Raw genomic sequence first — 18,607 nt, 5'->3', positions numbered from 1 at the left:
TTGGTGTTCCACTTGAATTCTGCATTCACCAATCACTGCTCAAATGTTGTAACATTGAAACGAGGGATCAATTTTATTTTTTTTCCAAATTCATTAAGGAAAAACTTTAACTCGAACAAGATATCTTGAAGCGGAGAAGACCGTCGTTGATAAGAAAAAAAAGGGATATTTTCCTTCAACCTAAAAAATCAATATGTTATTATCCCTCCAGAAATAGAATATGTACATCAACTAAGGTGAAGATCGGTTGAAAAACACCAAGTTGTTCGTGTTCACAAGTGTGATACGGACGGACGGTCCAGTATTCTTTTTCATTTTTGAAAAGAATCATTAAAGCTTTTACACCATCAAATTAAATCGTTATTGGCATGCGACAAGTATTTAGTGAAAAACGCACATAATCACAAAAGAGAAGAGAAAATGGGTTAGAATGCAGAATGATTGGAATATTTAGTTAATCAATTCAACATGAAATGTCGTGCAAATACATACGAAATAAGAATATAATATGACAGAGACATATGCATGGTGGACGGATGCGGACGTTTCCCCTTTTCGTGTTTTCGGGGAAATCCAGAAATCGAGAAAGCAAAAGCTTGAAATTGAGAAACCGGGAAATCGAGAAATTAAGAAATTGGGAAATCTAGAAACAGAGAAAGCAAAAACGCAGAATCGAGAATTCATTTTTCGTTTTCGTGTTTTCTCTTTCGTGTTTTGGCGTTTTTGCTTTCTTGCTTTCTCGATTTCTCGGATTTCCCGATCTTGTCTTTTTACCAATTTCTCAATTTCCCTATTTCTAGATATCCCAATTTCTCAATTTCTAGATTTTGCTTTCTCGATTTCTCGAATTCCAAATTTCGCGTTTGCAAAATGAAAGGAAAAGTCACGAAAACGCGAAAAGGTGAAATAAATGGCCGCATACGGCCACCATATATATATATTTATTTATTTATTTGGTTGATATATTTTCTTAAACTATATAGTGAAAACAGTATAAAACCGCCAATCCAATATGGTACGCACAGATAATCATGATGGTTTTCTGTCTTTGAGACGACCCTAACATTTTACCTGTAAACTGTAGGTGTCATTAGTCGGTGTCGAGAGATGTTGAAAAGGTCTATTACCGTATGATATATACTAGCTCATCACATGTACTCATCCGTGTAAATGTTTGTTATAAGTATTTAAATTTATTGATAAATGCATGATTTTTTTAAGAGCTGTTGTTAAATAGGAATAGGTATACATATAAAACAATTCAATAGAACGTAAACATAGTATAATGATGAACAATTGGCGCATATAAGACAACACTTTTTAAGGTTGATGTTTTGACGAATGAGCATTGGAAGAAAAATATTTCGTTAATCCAAGACTTTTCTCTTCTTAGTCTTTAATTATCTTTTAATGGGTGTAATATTTTCTGGATACAACCATATATTTTAAACTCTAACAAAACATGATCAATGTTTCAGTGGCGTAGCACAAGACTAAGGGTAGCATTGTAAGCAAATCATTTAACAAAACAAATCATTATACAAAACACTTTTTTTTAATAAAATGTTTACTAATAGTTCAGCTTATTATACACTGACATCTCCCTTACCAGACCCTTGCTTACATTTGAAAAAATCTATTTTGATGTGAAATTAACATTTTTATCACTTCCCTTTTACAACAACAAAAAAAGGGGAAGGGTAGATTTTTTTCAAGGAATCCATATACAAACTAGGGCATTTTTCAAAAGTCCTACAATCTTTACTTAAACAAATTCTTACAGTAAGTATATTCTCACATCTTAACGTACTTAGCATTTGTTTCAAAACCGCAATATATCTCATTGAATATATCAGAAAATATGAAAAAAATCGATACGAGTAAGGTATCAATACCTTATATGATCTTATATAAATTTCGAATTCCATGAGGTGTAGCAGTGGGGACTTCTGACTGCCGTAACAGTGAATCATAAACAATCAACTTATAATTGTTTCAACAAAATGGAGGTCCATGTCCACATCAACCACCTCTTTGATGAAAGAAATCCACCTCTGGGTAGGTCTTAAAACTATTTGATTTTGCTCCTGTAAGTGAAAAAATGTAGGGTATGCCCTACATCTTTAAATTAAAACTAAATTGAAAATTCAAATGATCCCCCCCCCCCCCCCCCCAAAAAAAAAAGATCTACACACACACGTTATAAAAAAAATATGGCTTTGCATGCCCTCTCTTCATTCCTTAATTCTGTTTTAACTTTCGGTTACAAATGATACCCGCACGGTGTGTTTCAACAAGTAAAAAACGTGCACGTACAGAGTAAACAAAAGAACAAGTTGCTTTCTTTAAAAAAAGAAATGCAATCGTAAACCCAAATGCTTGTTTGGCATTATATATATATAAGATAATTGTTTAATAAAGATGTATTGTCTAATATTACTTTTGTTGTGCATAAGAATTAGAAATTGACATTGCCTGTTTATTAAATGTAATACCGGCTTCACACATCAACGTATAGATCTGACGTACGTCGGCCATGGTAAAAAAAAATCATGCACGCTACCAATACGCTAGTAATTTTGATGCATTCAACCTGTCAATCATATCTGTATCGTGTGCACAACGAGCTGCACAACGAGCTTAAAGCGTGTATTGGGTGTGCGTAAATCGTACCTAAGTGTTTCTCCTAGTCTTTCTACATTCCCAACTGCAGGTCTGTTTATATGTGAATGTTTGTCAATAAGTCTGTCACATTCGCCCGTCTGTTTACATGTTTACCAGTCCGTCTATGTCCACTGGTTCGTCTACATGTTCACGAGCTTTGAATTAGCTTTCGGTAAGTGCGATTATTTCAGTGATTTGTGTCTATTGTTTTTATGTAAGTGATTATTGTTCACCGTACCCATAATTTTAGGGACGCGAATTGCAACTGATATTTTATAGTTTTTTTTTGCGATGTGTTGTCCTTAAGGTTTGGTTCATTTGGGAGGGTTGGGTTTATGGCCACCACATATTTATGTTCCAATGTCCATTCTAAAGCCAGGAACATGTAGTACAGTGGGTTTTTTCGTAAATTATTTTGTTATCAATAAGGCTGTTTAGTTTTGTTTGATTTTTGTTTTAAATCTGAATGGTCGGGGCATTTAATAGCCGACTAAATAGTGTTTTTTTCATTTTTGGAGGCCGCTCGGTGGCCTTTAAAGACTTACTACCACGTCATTGTAACTCTGGTTGGTACTTGTATCATTAGTGCTGGAACATGGTCGATCCTATGCACATTTGAGGCAGGCGGGATATTTTTGTAGATATTGTACAGCTCAAACTAATGGGAGTAGTTCCTGTACTTTTATGTCTAGTCCCATGTTGCATGGTTGGAGAGGGTGTAATATCTTCTGTAGGTTTGATGAAGTTTCACCCGTATCGGACTTCTTCTCCTGAATGAAAGCTTTAAGGCGACGAGTATTTTTGTATGCAATGTATCCTTTACGCTCGTGTAGCGTGTATATTATGTGCGTGCAGTTTACAGGTATACGCTTGACAAACGTTTGAGCTGAATGAAATTTTCTATGTTCCATTAAAATTTTCATGAAGTAAAAGCGTTCACCTATGAAGCGTATACCTTTGCATTTCGACGTACTTCAAACTTATGGAACGCGGATTTAAACGCTTGCGTAGCGTTCCTCTGGTGAGCAACTAAGTTACGCATACCATGATACGGACTTTGTTAATTTTCTTTTTTGACTGATTGTTTTACATTGTCATTTCGGGGCCTTTTATAGCCGACTATGCGGTGCGTGCTTTGTCTGTTGTTGAAGGCCGTACGGTGGCCCATAGTTTGTATTTCTGTGTTATTTTGGTTTCTTGTAGATAGTTGTCTCATTGACATCTTTTTTATATTTCGATATCTTATCGCCGACCTGGTTAAATCTGCTAAAAATGCATGCATGATTCGTTTTTATGTTATCAGTCGTAATTAAAGTGGCACATTTAATTCGTTGTTTCATTGCTTGAAGTATCATTTCTTACATCTGCATGGTCAAATGTGTATTTTTCAAAAATAAATTTAAGATTTAGATTTCAGTCATGGTTATTTTTCCCCCTTCATATTGAATATCTATACTTATCAGTCGCATTTTAATGACGAAAAGGATTCAAAGGTTATTATGTGACCTCCTTGTTTTAAAAAAAAGTTAATAATGTTGCAATATTTAAACAAAGAAAATAACTTTGAATTTGCAATATTAATGAAAATAAATACGGACATAACTTTCATAATTAATTTTAACGTTATTTTCAATAAACTAATTTTTTTTTGGAAAATCCTCGTTTTTACACCTATTTGAGGCACGTATTTATGATTATATTTCCACGTCCTTGGTCTATCCTAGACGTAAAATTTCAAAAAGTGCTAATACTTTTTTTTAAAGATTTCATTTTTAATTGTTCTCGTTCAAAATATTTTATTTTTTCATATTCAACATCTATTTAATTTATACTATTTTTTTTTTTTATTAAAGTTGCAATATTTAACCCCCCCCCAAAAAAAAAACAACCTGTAATTTAATCATATGCAAGAAAGACTTCCCTTTAATTTTAGTATAAACAAATAAATAGCTTGCTTTTTACAACATGTACATCTTCACTAAACGTTAAATCTAAAATAAAATGCTACTAAAACTCTTTCTAAAGATTTTATTTTTGATTATTCTCGTTCAGAATATAAAGCGCATTGTTGACATGAAATCTTATCTCATATTTAAACACAGCTGGTTACATCGTTTGACTAATTAAAATATTCGCATGTAGGTTAATTTTAGCAGCTTGTAATCGTGTGCAAGAAAATATTATATCATAATAAATTTCAGATCATACGTAAAATATCTCTATAGCAACTTAAAATGCTAATGCATATTCAACAGATTAGTAAGCTATTGCGCATGCATTTGAAAGGTGGTCATAGCTATTGTGCATGTATTTGAAAGGTGGTCATAGAAAGAACAGAAGTGTTCCGAATAACATCCGGTGTTCCGAAAGACTACATCACTCGTCCAATATATACTGCGTAAACCCTCAGGGGTTTACGCAAAAATAGAACCATGAATTACATGAGTATAAAAACTGAGTACTTTTCGGTATACGCACGAGATATGGGAAATAGTATATAACTACCCACTGTTATCTCTTGATTTGTCGAGTATACGTGATTTGAAGAAAATTATTGAATGTTCAGTTTAATTGATGTTGGCTATCTGAAAATGCTACAGAAATAGAATTGTATTTTACATGAACCAGAAAATACATGTTCTCATATTGAGACAGTTTTCCCTTAATAATAAATGTAAACTATCGACACACAGGGAGTGTATGCACGACAGATGAATAGAACTCATCATTATTAAACTGCAGACCAAATATAAAAATCACTAGAACACACCCGCGAAATCGCGGGCATTCAGAGCGTATTTGAAAGGATGTAAAGTGTCGTAGGAAGAATTTTTTAAAAGATTTAATGACTTGAGAATTTCAGGAAAAGAATCAATTGTACTAAAAGGTACTTGGGGACAGGAAAATGTTTTTTAACCCTCCTCCTTTATTTCCAAAATTCCCATTTTTTGTTTTCTATTAATTTCATTATGAACATACATTTAGTGTACATGTATTATGAACATTCCAGTCAGAAGCCTGTAATTCAGTGGTTCAGTGATATTTGTTTTTCGTTCATTTTTTGTACATAAATAAGGCTGTTAGTTTTCTCAATTGAATTGTTTTACATGTCATTTCGGGGCCTTTTATACCAAACTATGCAGTATCGGCTTTTGCTTATTGTTGAAGGCCGTAAAGTGACCTTTAAATGTTAATTTCGGTGTCAGTTTGGTCTCTTGTGGAGAGCTGTCTCATTGGCATTCATACCACATCTTCTTTTTTTGTAAAACATTTAGTGACTTGATAATTTCAGAAAAGGTATCAAAAGTCATAGGTAATTTGGGACAGGATAATGGTTTTCCTAGCCCGGCTCCTCCTTTTTCCACAAAAAAATCCTTTTTTTGTTTGTTCTCTATTAATTTTAATGACACATGAATAATTTTAGCGCTTATCTGTATATAATGAACTGTCATTACAGGGGGTCGGGACTGGGCGGATTTAGGGGCCCGCCCCCCTCTTTCTTGAAAATAATTGGTTGCTTATATAGGGAATCACTGAAGCATGACCGGAGCGGGCCCCTCTTAGGCAGTCAACGGGCCCCTGCGTATGAAAATTTCTGGATCCGCCACTGCAGAGGGGCCCTGATCCCAATATCCCGGGCTTAAAAACATGAAATCCTGAGGTTCTGAATTTATTATACAAATTAAATATCTCGACATCCCGAAATTCGAAAAAAAGAAATCCCGGATCCCGAGATGGTCAATCCTGAAATTTCTATCTTAAAAACACCCGTTCGAGACCTCCCGAAAGTGTATTTTCTTTTTACAGTCACTTCTCAGTTTAATAATTGATCCACAGCGGTCATTGATTGATTATTCAGACCCTCTCTATTAAATAAAACCTGTGACTGCCGTGGATAGAAAACTTGAAAATTATATCAGACAGAAAAATACACTTTATTCGTAGTATATGTATTTATTTCAAAGTAAAAAAGAAAAACGCAAACCGGGGTTCTAATTTGACTTAAAATTCATCTAATGACGGATATCAGACAGAAAATACTGTATTCGTAGTATTAATGTATGTTCAAAGTATACAGAAAAACGCAAACCGGAAAGCTAATCTGACTTAAAATTTTGCCCAATGACGTAAACATATCCGGACGTCTTTTTTCTCGTTTTTTCACCCAAAATAACTCAATCCGAATAACCATATGAATGGATGACAAATGCGATTATGCACTGTACCCATAGGACACAGAGGCATGATGATTAGTTTATTGTGGAAAGAAGAGAAGCGACACCCAAAATGAGGTCTTCTCGTTTAATAGTATAGATTTCTTTTGATAGAAGCAAAGAACATTTCTACCAACGGTCTTTCCGACGGACGGTATCATGGTAAACATACATACTGAAGGAAAATGCACATATGTTACAATCATATACATGTACTTTATTAAATATACTTGGTTATTTGCAATATACCTCATAGTCAAATGTGGGAGTGCTTAATTGTTTTGTTTTTTATTGGGTTCTTTTTGTATTTTTTATATTGAAATTTCTCCGCTCAAACTAATAATGCCTCATGTTTGTCTTTTCAAAGTTAAAATACACCTACCGGGTGCACTTCAGTCAATTTCAACATAGTTTTCTTTAAATAATAATACATAAATAGTTACTTAGTAACTATGTAATTTAAAAGTTAATTCTGTACTTAAAAACCATTATAACTGTTTAATATTTATATTTCAGGACCGAATAATAGTTGTTATAAAAATAACGTATTGTAACAGTTTTCAAAATTTTCAAAATCTAATTCCAAATTGGAATAATGCTCCTAATCCATGTACTTCCGGTCTTTGGGAAGGTCTCGGACATATTGGTGCTGATGGCGGATGAGACAGAAATCCTTTTGGTGTCGATTTTAAGAGAGCTGGAATGGTAAGTATTTTAAATTTCATTTCCTACAGATGAATTCAATTTTAGATGACATTCTGATTGAAGTTAATGTTGGAATAGATATACGTGTATATATATGTAGTCAACAAAAGTGTCATTAAGTTAAAAAAAAATTAAGAATCTATATTATACGTGTGATGAAAGGACTTAATATAACATATCATTAAATCAAAAAAGACAAAAAAACATTTAAGAAATTTACCTACTCTCCGAGTCATCAATCAAGTTGATAAAATTTTAGTGTTATTGTACGCTCAGTTTCAGTGTTCCCGTACATTCAGTTTCAGTGCCCTCGTAAGCTCAGTTTCAGTGTCCTCGTACGCGCAGTTTCAGTGTTCTCGTACGTTCAGTTTCAGTGTCCTCGTACGCTCAGTTTCAGTTACCACGTACGCTCAGTTTCAGTGTCCTCGTACGTTCAGTTTCAGTGTCCCCATACGCTCAGTTTCAGTTTACACATACGCTCAGTTTCAGTGTCCTCGTACGTTCAGTTTCAGTGTCCCCGTACGTTCAGTTTCAGTGTCCTCGTGAGCTCAATTTCAGTGTCTTCGTACGTTCAGTTTCAGTGTCCTCGTGAGCTCAGTTTCAGTGTCCTTGTGCGTTCAGTTTCAGTGTCCTCGTGAGCTCAGTGTCAGTGTCCTCGTACTCTAAGTTTCAGTTTCCACGTGAGCTTCGTGTCCGTGTCCTCACAAGCTCAGTTTAAATTCAGTGAACTTGTAAGCTCAATTTCAATGTCCATATAAGTTTCAGTGTTCGCAAAAGCTAATTTTTAGTGTCATTGTCAGTTCATTTTCGGTATCCTTGTCCTTGTAAGCTTAGCTTCAATGTCCATACACGCTTCAGTGTCATTGTCAGTTCAGTTTCAGTATCATTGACCTTGAAAGTTCAGTTTCTATGTTGTAATAACTAACGCACGAACTTGTAAATTTGTGATGTCCCGTAGGAGAAACCAAGTTTTGAATTAGTTCATTCAACATTTTTTTATGCATAACGAATTTATATGAATTATTAATGTGACATTTTAATATTGTCTTTACAAATGGCAATTCAAAATTTAGTACAAGTGTAACTGCCAATGTGTTGTAAACATTTGATTTATGATTTTTTACTTCAAAAAACGACTTCCAGTATATTAAAGGGTAGACAAGTTGTCTTGCAATGTGGCATGAAATTGTTTCGTCTGCCAACACATTTAAAAAGGTCTTAGACTAGAGCTGTCAGTGCACAGACACAAACGTCATTACCAATTTTAATGTATTACACAAACATTTCATGTAAATTTTCATGTTTATGCAAAGATGATATCAAGAAATTATTAAAGTGCATTATCTTAACTATGAGTAATTTTCTTATTTATTTAAAAAAGCACGAAAGCTAGCTTATACACTTTGATGTATTTTTTGTACATTTGAATATCTCCAGTAATACATGCTTGATATGAGTTGGATCTATGGTTTATACATCTTAAGAGAACCACCAACAACGCATATTTATAAGATCAGACATCTAGAAGATAACATAATTATCAATGTCATCTTCAACAATAGACACACACCCTCTTAAATCAGTGTTATCTCTTTTTGACCTCACGTTTGTACTTAAGATTTATTCTTCATTTTGTTTTGCGCAATATTCGTTTTCATCTGGTCTTGGGTAAGGATAATTATTTTTAGTTCTTACTAGGCCAGAATACTATTTTCCAAACTTCCTGGCCCTTCAGAAAATATAATGGTCGTCCATTAACTTTAATAAAGACGCTGTGAACTATCTGCCTTCAACGTGATCATTAAGAAATATTTGTTTTGTATGCTTTTTTTATTAATTTTTTATTCCGAATGAGGGTATATTGTAATTGGAAAGTATAAAACGTTGTACTCTTGTATTCGATGTAAAGGCTAATTGTTGAACAATGTTAAACATTTTCTTCTTGAAACAATCATAACTACTTATGATTAAAAAAATGCTTTTCCCATCCCCAGCAAAAAGACCGAATTCGTATGACGACTTAACACAAAACTAACGTGTATAGAACAGTTTTGCATATCATCGTTCGAATGGAAGCAGAGGCATTAACTACTAGTATCAACAAGCATTAGCCTTTCAAAAAGGGCTAATCGACTCTTAGCTGATTCGAAAATGGAAAGTGCTCTCCCTTTGTAGGTTAATTCATTTACTAGAATAGCCACGTGCATCAATCAACAAATCTTACCACACACGTGAGGTCACGCGTTTATATCGTTTAACATTGTTGTTTACGAAGATTCGACTTTTTATAGATAAAAGTTACCTGTGTACCAATATCATTAATGACCAGGCAAAATCTAATTGCTAAAATAGAGAGGACAAATCCGATACTCTACGGGATTGAAGGACATTTACTAGGTTTGGATTGTCCTAACCAATCAATAAACTTTGATTATTTTTGATTATAATATCTTCCAATCAGGTAGCAAGAAAAATTCACGCACTGACTGTCCATCGTTCAATTCTTAATATCGACTACTAGATAATGAATCCTATACATGTATAGAACATGTAGAAATTGCAGACCAGCAAAAGAAATAATAATTTTCATTCAACTAAGAGAACTAAAAAAAATCGAAACACTCTTCACATAGTTTTAAAAAAACTCTGACATTTCTAGATTACATAATGTTGTTTGGCTTTAACAGAAATTGACAATTTAGTGAAGAGTTATTAACGCCAACGTTTTCAATTACAATTGCTCTATATCAAGAGGGCAGAATGACACATACAGTAAACCATAAAACCTTAAATCGTTTGGAAATAACCTATCTTACACTGAATGACATTGGATACTATTAATTTATCTCAGCCGTGCCAAACGTTATCTATAATGTAAATAAAAAAGAAGCAGTTTATCTGCAAAATACGTTTTACAGTCATAGAATTTAACTGGAAAATGTATAATTCATGACTGTCTAGTTTGTGTTACCATGTTTACCAAGGAAATGATACATTCAACCCATCGAACACTGTTATATAACAGTTGTATAAACAAGGTTTAGTTGACAATACATATACTTGATGTACTTTTATTTAATTCGAAGTTATTTTTAAGTAATAGATTAACTGTAACGATATAGTTATGTAAACTTACTCTTTTGACATCATTTTCTTTAATTCTTAGTTTTTTCCCTCATTTCAGAAATATATGGTCGGGTTGCTGTCTCTTTGACAAATTCCCCATTCATTCTAAATTGTATATATGTCTATACGCATCCAACTCTGGTTTTAATTCAAAAGTATTAATAGCCTAAAATATAGAACTATTCGTAAAATACGTTGACATATATATTTAGAGCCCCTAATTTATAATCACACTGGTGCTTATAATCCTATGATGTTAAACGAACAAGAAAGGAGTCTGAATGGAGATAGGTCTTCATTGGAGCAATTTTTCTCTATGCTGTTATATAGCCTGTCATTTGCTAGTTTTTTCATTTTTCATTTTTTCTATTTTTGGCATTATTCTCTGTTCTAATTTTTTGGGACTATTTTTGGCATTATTCTCTATTCTGTAAAACAGAACTATTATAGTTCATACCCTCAGAGGGTAATTGTATTTTCATCTGGATAGACGGAATATAGGAAACGTTATTTTTTGCTGAAATTATATTCTAGGAAAAGGATTTTATTTATTAACGATATACTCTAACTGATCATGATCTTTGGCGTTCCAGGCGTATCATACACTACGAGGGTCTGGTGACAAGGGGAATTATTTGCAAGTTCACCACGCATGAAAAAAACATTAAACACAAATTCTTTTTACTCACATGCAATATGTGGTATAGAATCACTGCATCATTTGACCATAATTCATTTGTTCCTTCTTTTATCCATATTTCACATTTAATATCAATTGATTATAGATGCCTGGTTTAAGCAAGAGTCGAAGTTCGAATATTAAATTGAAAATGGAAATAGGGAATATATCCAACACCCCGACCAAAGATCAGAAAACAGCCGAAGGCCACCAATGGGTCATGTATACATGTCTATGAGATGGATACGAGGCTATATTCTGCTCACTATACTTAAATGTTTTCATAAAAAAGACGAAATGTTTCTTGGGTGTATCAAAGATTATAAAATCCACGTGAAAATGAAAATGAAATCTTAATGCAGCAAAAACACTATACGCGTCGATTTATTTAAATATATAAAACTGGAAAATATCACATACGAACGTACCAGGCTCAAGCTAGCAGCCACTCGCTAGCAGCCACTTCGCTAGCAGCCAGTTTTCAGATATGTCTATAAACCCAAAAGTTACATAAGATTCAAACGTACTTTAAATGTTTTTATTAATCATATAATCAAAAAATAATCTGTTTTTATATATGAATGAGCATCCGAAGACACTATTTAATGTTTTTTTTTCTTCAAATTAATATGTAATTTCCTGTTCATTACTTTATTCGCTTTTCATATACCAAACAGCGTAAGTGCGCGCAATTTTAAATAGTGTATGAAGAATAATAAATAGCTATGCACTTATTTAATTGCTGGCAAAATTGTTGCTACATGACATCGACTTTTCCATAAGAAATCCATTTTGTGATATTGTAAGAAATAGCTTTCCATAGTCTCGGCATCCTGTCAAGAAGTTCCAAAAAAGTATCAATAGTTTTGCATTACAAGAATAGAAAATTGCACTCGTGCTGTGCTATTTGTTTTGTACAAAAAATTGTTTAGACAAAAGATTCTACTTCTGAACAAGCGGAATGCGCTCACATTTGATTATACGAAAGGTTTATTTGTTGTACTTAATGTATGGTGTGCACGGAAAATATAAATTAGCAATTTATAAAAGAAACCTGCATTTGGAGCTATGGTGAAATTTTTCAACCTGGGCCATTTGGCCCATTGGACTTTTGACCATTACATGTACCTATCATTTGCACCTAGTGGCTAAAAAAGTATTGCCGTAGGGACTTTTTTACACCCTTTTAAAAATTGAGATAAGGCATTTTTTTTAAATCTAACTTTGGACCCATGGTGAGGACAAACAATGAGTTGTCCCACCTGGACCTTTTGACCAAGTGGACCTTTGACCATTACCTATCATTTGCACCTAGTGGGTAAAAAAGTATTGCCGTAGGGAATTTTTGACAGACTTTTGAAAATATGGGGTAGGCATGTTTGACCCTTAAGACCCAAGTTCGGACCTATGGTGAATACAAACTATGAGTTGTCCCACCTGAACCTTTTGGCCCATTGGACCCTAGCCCATTTACTACCATTTCCACCTAGTGGCTAAAAAAGTATTGCCGTAGGGAATTTTTTACACCCTTTTAAAAATTGAGATAAGGCATTTTTTTTAAATCTAACTTTGGACCCATGGTGAGGACAAACAATGAGTTGTCCCACCTGGACCTTTTGACCAAGTGGACCTTTGACCATTACCTATCATTTGCACCTAGTGGGTAAAAAAGTATTGCCGTAGGGAATTTTTGACAGACTTTTGAAAATTTGGGGTAGGCATGTTTGACCCTTAAGTTCCAAGTTCGGACCTATGGTGAAGACAAACTATGAGTTGTCCCACCTGAACCTTTTGGCCCATTGGACCCTAGCCCATTTACTACCATTTCCACCTAGTGGCTAAAAAAGTATTGCCGTAGGGACTTTTTTACACCCTTTTAAAAATTGAGATAAGGCATTTTTTTAAAATCTAACTTTGGACCCATGGTGAGGACAAACAATGAGTTGTCTCACCTGGACCTTTTGACAAAGTGGACCTTTGACCATTACCTATCATTTGCACCTAGTGGGTAAAAAAGTATTGCCGTAGGGAATTTTTGACAGACTTTTGAAAATTTAGGGTAGGCATGTTTGACCCTTAAGATCCAAGTTCGGACCTATGTTGAAGACAAACTATGAGTTGTCCCACCTGGACCTTTTGGCCCATTGGACCCTAGCCCATTACCTACCATTTCCACCTAGTGGCTAAAAAAGTATTGCCGTAGGGAATTTTTTACACCCTTTTAAAAATTGAGATAAGGCATTTTTTTTTTACATCTAACTTTGGACCCATGGTGAGGACAAACAATGAGTTGTCCCACCTGGACCTTTTGACCAAGTGGACCTTTGACCATTACCTATCATTTGCACCTAGTGGGTAAAAAAGTATTGCCGTAGGGAATTTTTGACAGACTTTTGAAAATTTGGGGTAGGCATGTTTGACCCTTAAGATCCAAGTTCGGACCTATGGTGAATACAAACTATGAGTTGTCCCACCTGAACCTTTTGGCCCATTGGACCCTAGCCCATTTACTACCATTTCCACCTAGTGGCTAAAAAAGTATTGCCGTAGGGAATTTTTTACACCCTTTTAAAAATTGAGATAAGGCATTTTTTTTAAATCTAACTTTGGACCCATGGTGAGGACAAACAATGAGTTGTCCCACCTGGACCTTTTGACCAAGTGGACCTTTGACCATTACCTATCATTTGCACCTAGTGGGTAAAAAAAGTATTGCCGTAGGGAATTTTTGACAGACTTTTGAAAATATGGGGTAGGCATGTTTGACCCTTAAGACCCAAGTTCGGACCTATGGTGAATACAAACTATGAGTTGTCCCACCTGAACCTTTTGGCCCATTGGACCCTAGCCCATTTACTACCATTTCCACCTAGTGGCTAAAAAAGTATTGCCGTAGGGAATTTTTTACACCCTTTTAAAAATTGAGATAAGGCATTTTTTTTAAATCTAACTTTGGACCCATGGTGAGGACAAACAATGAGTTGTCCCACCTGGACCTTTTGACCAAGTGGACCTTTGACCATTACCTATCATTTGCACCTAGTGGGTAAAAAAGTATTGCCGTAGGGAATTTTTTACAGACTTTTGAAAATTTGGGGTAGGCATGTTTGACCCTTAAGTTCCAAGTTCGGACCTATGGTGAAGACAAACTATGAGTTGTCCCACCTGAACCTTTTGGCCCATTGGACCCTAGCCCATTTACTACCATTTCCACCTAGTGGCTAAAAAAGTATTGCCGTAGGGACTTTTTTACACCCTTTTAAAAATTGAGATAAGGCATTTTTTTAAAATCTAACTTTGGACCCATGGTGAGGACAAACAATGAGTTGTCTCACCTGGACCTTTTGACAAAGTGGACCTTTGACCATTACCTATCATTTGCACCTAGTGGGTAAAAAAGTATTGCCGTAGGGAATTTTTGACAGACTTTTGAAAATTTAGGGTAGGCATGTTTGACCCTTAAGATCCAAGTTCGGACCTATGTTGAAGACAAACTATGAGTTGTCCCACCTGGACCTTTTGGCCCATTGGACCCTAGTCCATTACCTACCATTTCCACCTAGTGGCTAAAAAAGTATTGCCGTAGGGAATTTTTTACACCCTTTTAAAAATTGAGATAAGGCATTTTTTTTTTACATCTAACTTTGGACCCATGGTGAGGACAAACAATGAGTTGTCCCACCTGGACCTTTTGACCAAGTGGACCTTTGACCATTACCTATCATTTGCACCTAGTGGGTAAAAAAGTATTGCCGTAGGGAATTTTTGACAGACTTTTGAAAATTTGGGGTAGGCATGTTTGACCCTTAAGATCCAAGTTCGGACCTATGGTGAATACAAACTATGAGTTGTCCCACCTGAACCTTTTGGCCCATTGGACCCTAGCCCATTTACTACCATTTCCACCTAGTGGCTAAAAAAGTATTGCCGTAGGGAATTTTTTACACCCTTTTAAAAATTGAGATAAGGCATTTTTTTTAAATCTAACTTTGGACCCATGGTGAGGACAAACAATGAGTTGTCCCACCTGGACCTTTTGACCAAGTGGACCTTTGACCATTACCTATCATTTGCACCTAGTGGGTAAAAAAGTATTGCCGTAGGGAATTTTTGACAGACTTTTGAAAATTTGGGGTAGGCATGTTTGACCCTTAAGTTCCAAGTTCGGACCTATGGTGAAGACAAACTATGAGTTGTCCCACCTGAACCTTTTGGCCCATTGGACCCTAGCCCATTTACTACCATTTGCACCTAGTGGCTAAAAAAGTATTGCCGTAGGGACTTTTTTACACCCTTTTAAAAATTGAGATAAGGCATTTTTTTAAAATCTAACTTTGGACCCATGGTGAGGACAAACAATGAGTTGTCTCACCTGGACCTTTTGACAAAGTGGACCTTTGACCATTACCTATCATTTGCACCTAGTGGGTAAAAAAGTATTGCCGTAGGGAATTTTTGACAGACTTTTGAAAATTTAGGGTAGGCATGTTTGACCCTTAAGATCCAAGTTCGGACCTATGTTGAAGACAAACTATGAGTTGTCCCACCTGGACCTTTTGGCCCATTGGACCCTAGCCCATTACCTACCATTTCCACCTAGTGGCTAAAAAAGTATTGCCGTAGGGAATTTTTTACACCCTTTTAAAAATTGAGATAAGGCATTTTTTTAAATCTAATTTTGGACCCATGGTGAGGACAAACAATGAGTTGTCCCACCTGGACCTTTGACCATTACCTATCATTTGCACCTAGTGGGTAAAAAAGTATTGCCGTAGGGAATTTTTGACAGACTTTTGAATAATTGGGGTAGGCATGTTTGACCCTTAAGTTCCAAGTTCGGACCTATGGTGAAGACAAACTATGAGTTGTCCCACCTGGACCTTTTGGCCCATTGGACCCTAGCCCATTACTTACCATTTCCACCTAGTGGCTAAAAAAGTATTGCCGTAGGGACTTTTTTACACCCTTTTAAAAATTGAGATAAGGTATTTTTTTTAAATCTAACTTTGGACCCATGGTGAGGACAAACAATAAGTTGTCCCACCTGAACCTTTTGACCAAGTGGACCTTTGACCATTACCTATCATTTGCACCTAGTGGGTAAAAAAGTATTGCCGTAGGGAATTTTTGACAGACTTTTGAAAATATGGGGTAGGCATGTTTGACCCTTAAGACCCAAGTTCGGACCTATGGTGAATACAAACTATGAGTTGTCCCACCTGGATCTTTTGGCCCATTGGACCCTAGCCCATTTACTACCATTTCCACCTAGTGGCTAAAAAAGTATTGCCGTAGGGAATTTTTTACACCCTTTTAAAAATTGAGATAAGGCATTTTTTTTAAATCTAACTTTGGACCCATGTTGAGGACAAACAATGAGTTGTCCCACCTGGACCTTTTGACCAAGTGGACCTTTGACCATTACCTATCATTTGCACCTAGTGGGTAAAAAAGTATTGCCGTAGGGAATTTTTGACAGACTTTTGAAAATATGGGGTAGGCATGTTTGACCCTTAAGACCCAAGTTCGGACCTATGGTGAAGACAAACTATGAGTTGTCCCACCTGAACCTTTTGGCCCATTGGACCCTAGCCCATTTACTACCATTTCCACCTAGTGGCTAAAAAAGTATTGCCGTAGTGAATTTTTTACACCCTTTTAAAAATTGAGATAAGGCATTTTTTTTAAATCTAACTTTGGACCCATGGTGAGGACAAACAATGAGTTGTCCCACCTGGACCTTTTGACCAAGTGGACCTTTGACCATTACCTTTCATTTGCACCTAGTGGGTAAAAAAGTATTGCCGTAGGGAATTTTTGACAGACTTTTGAAAATTTAGGGTAGGCATGTTTGACCCTTAAGATCCAAGTTCGGACCTATGTTGAAGACAAACTATGAGTTGTCCCACCTGGAACTTTTGGCCCATTGGACCCTAGCCCATTACCTACCATTTCCACCTAGTGGCTAAAAAAGTATTGCCGTAGGGACTTTTTTACACCCTTTTAAAAATTGAGATAAGGCATTTTTTTAAAATCTAACTTTGGACCCATGGTGAGGACAAAAAATGAGTTGTCCCACCTTGACCTTTTGACCAAGTGGACCTTTGACCATTACCTATCATTTGCACCTAGTGGGTAAAAAAGTATTGCCGAAGGGAATTTTTGACAGACTTTTGAAAATTTTGGGTAGGCATGTTTGACCCTTAAGACCCAAGTTCGGACCTATGATGAAGATAAACTATGAGTTGTCCCACCTGGATCTTTTGGCCCATTGGACCCTAGCCCATTACCTACCATTTCCACCTAGTGGCTAAAAAAGTATTGCCGTAGGGACTTTTTTACACCCTTTTAAAAATTGAGATAAGGTATTTTTTTTAAATCTAACTTTGGACCCATGGTGAGGACAAACAATAAGTTGTCCCACCTGAACCTTTTGACCAAGTGGACCTTTGACCATTACCTATCATTTGCACCTAGTGGGTAAAAAAGTATTGCCGTAGGGAATTTTTGACAGACTTTTGAAAATATGGGGTAGGCATGTTTGACCCTTAAGACCCAAGTTCGGACCTATGGTGAATACAAACTATGAGTTGTCCCACCTGGATCTTTTGGCCCATTGGACCCTAGCCCATTTACTACCATTTCCACCTAGTGGCTAAAAAAGTATTGCCGTAGGGAATTTTTTACACCCTTTTAAAAATTGAGATAAGGCATTTTTTTTAAATCTAACTTTGGACCCATGTTGAGGACAAACAATGAGTTGTCCCACCTGGACCTTTTGACCAAGTGGACCTTTGACCATTACCTATCATTTGCACCTAGTGGGTAAAAAAGTATTGCCGTAGGGAATTTTTGACAGACTTTTGAAAATATGGGGTAGGCATGTTTGACCCTTAAGACCCAAGTTCGGACCTATGGTGAAGACAAACTATGAGTTGTCCCACCTGAACCTTTTGGCCCATTGGACCCTAGCCCATTTACTACCATTTCCACCTAGTGGCTAAAAAAGTATTGCCGTAGTGAATTTTTTACACCCTTTTAAAAATTGAGATAAGGCATTTTTTTTAAATCTAACTTTGGACCCATGGTGAGGACAAACAATGAGTTGTCCCACCTGGACCTTTTGACCAAGTGGACCTTTGACCATTACCTTTCATTTGCACCTAGTGGGTAAAAAAGTATTGCCGTAGGGAATTTTTGACAGACTTTTGAAAATTTA

The 18,607-nt window shown here is 35.7% G+C and overlaps 1 pseudogene; it reads left to right on the top strand.

The window, feature by feature from the left end:
- The first annotated feature begins 7,220 nt into the window (after positions 1 to 7,220).
- LOC134708621 (tyramine beta-hydroxylase-like) overlaps positions 7,221 to 18,607 on the top strand; it is a 53,623-nt pseudogene continuing 42,236 nt past the window's right edge.

The sequence above is a fragment of the Mytilus trossulus genome, chromosome 2 (assembly GCF_036588685.1).
Source record: "Mytilus trossulus isolate FHL-02 chromosome 2, PNRI_Mtr1.1.1.hap1, whole genome shotgun sequence".
In the NCBI taxonomy this organism is placed as follows: domain Eukaryota; kingdom Metazoa; phylum Mollusca; class Bivalvia; order Mytilida; family Mytilidae; genus Mytilus; species Mytilus trossulus.
This window is presented reverse-complemented; position numbering and strand designations above follow the sequence as displayed.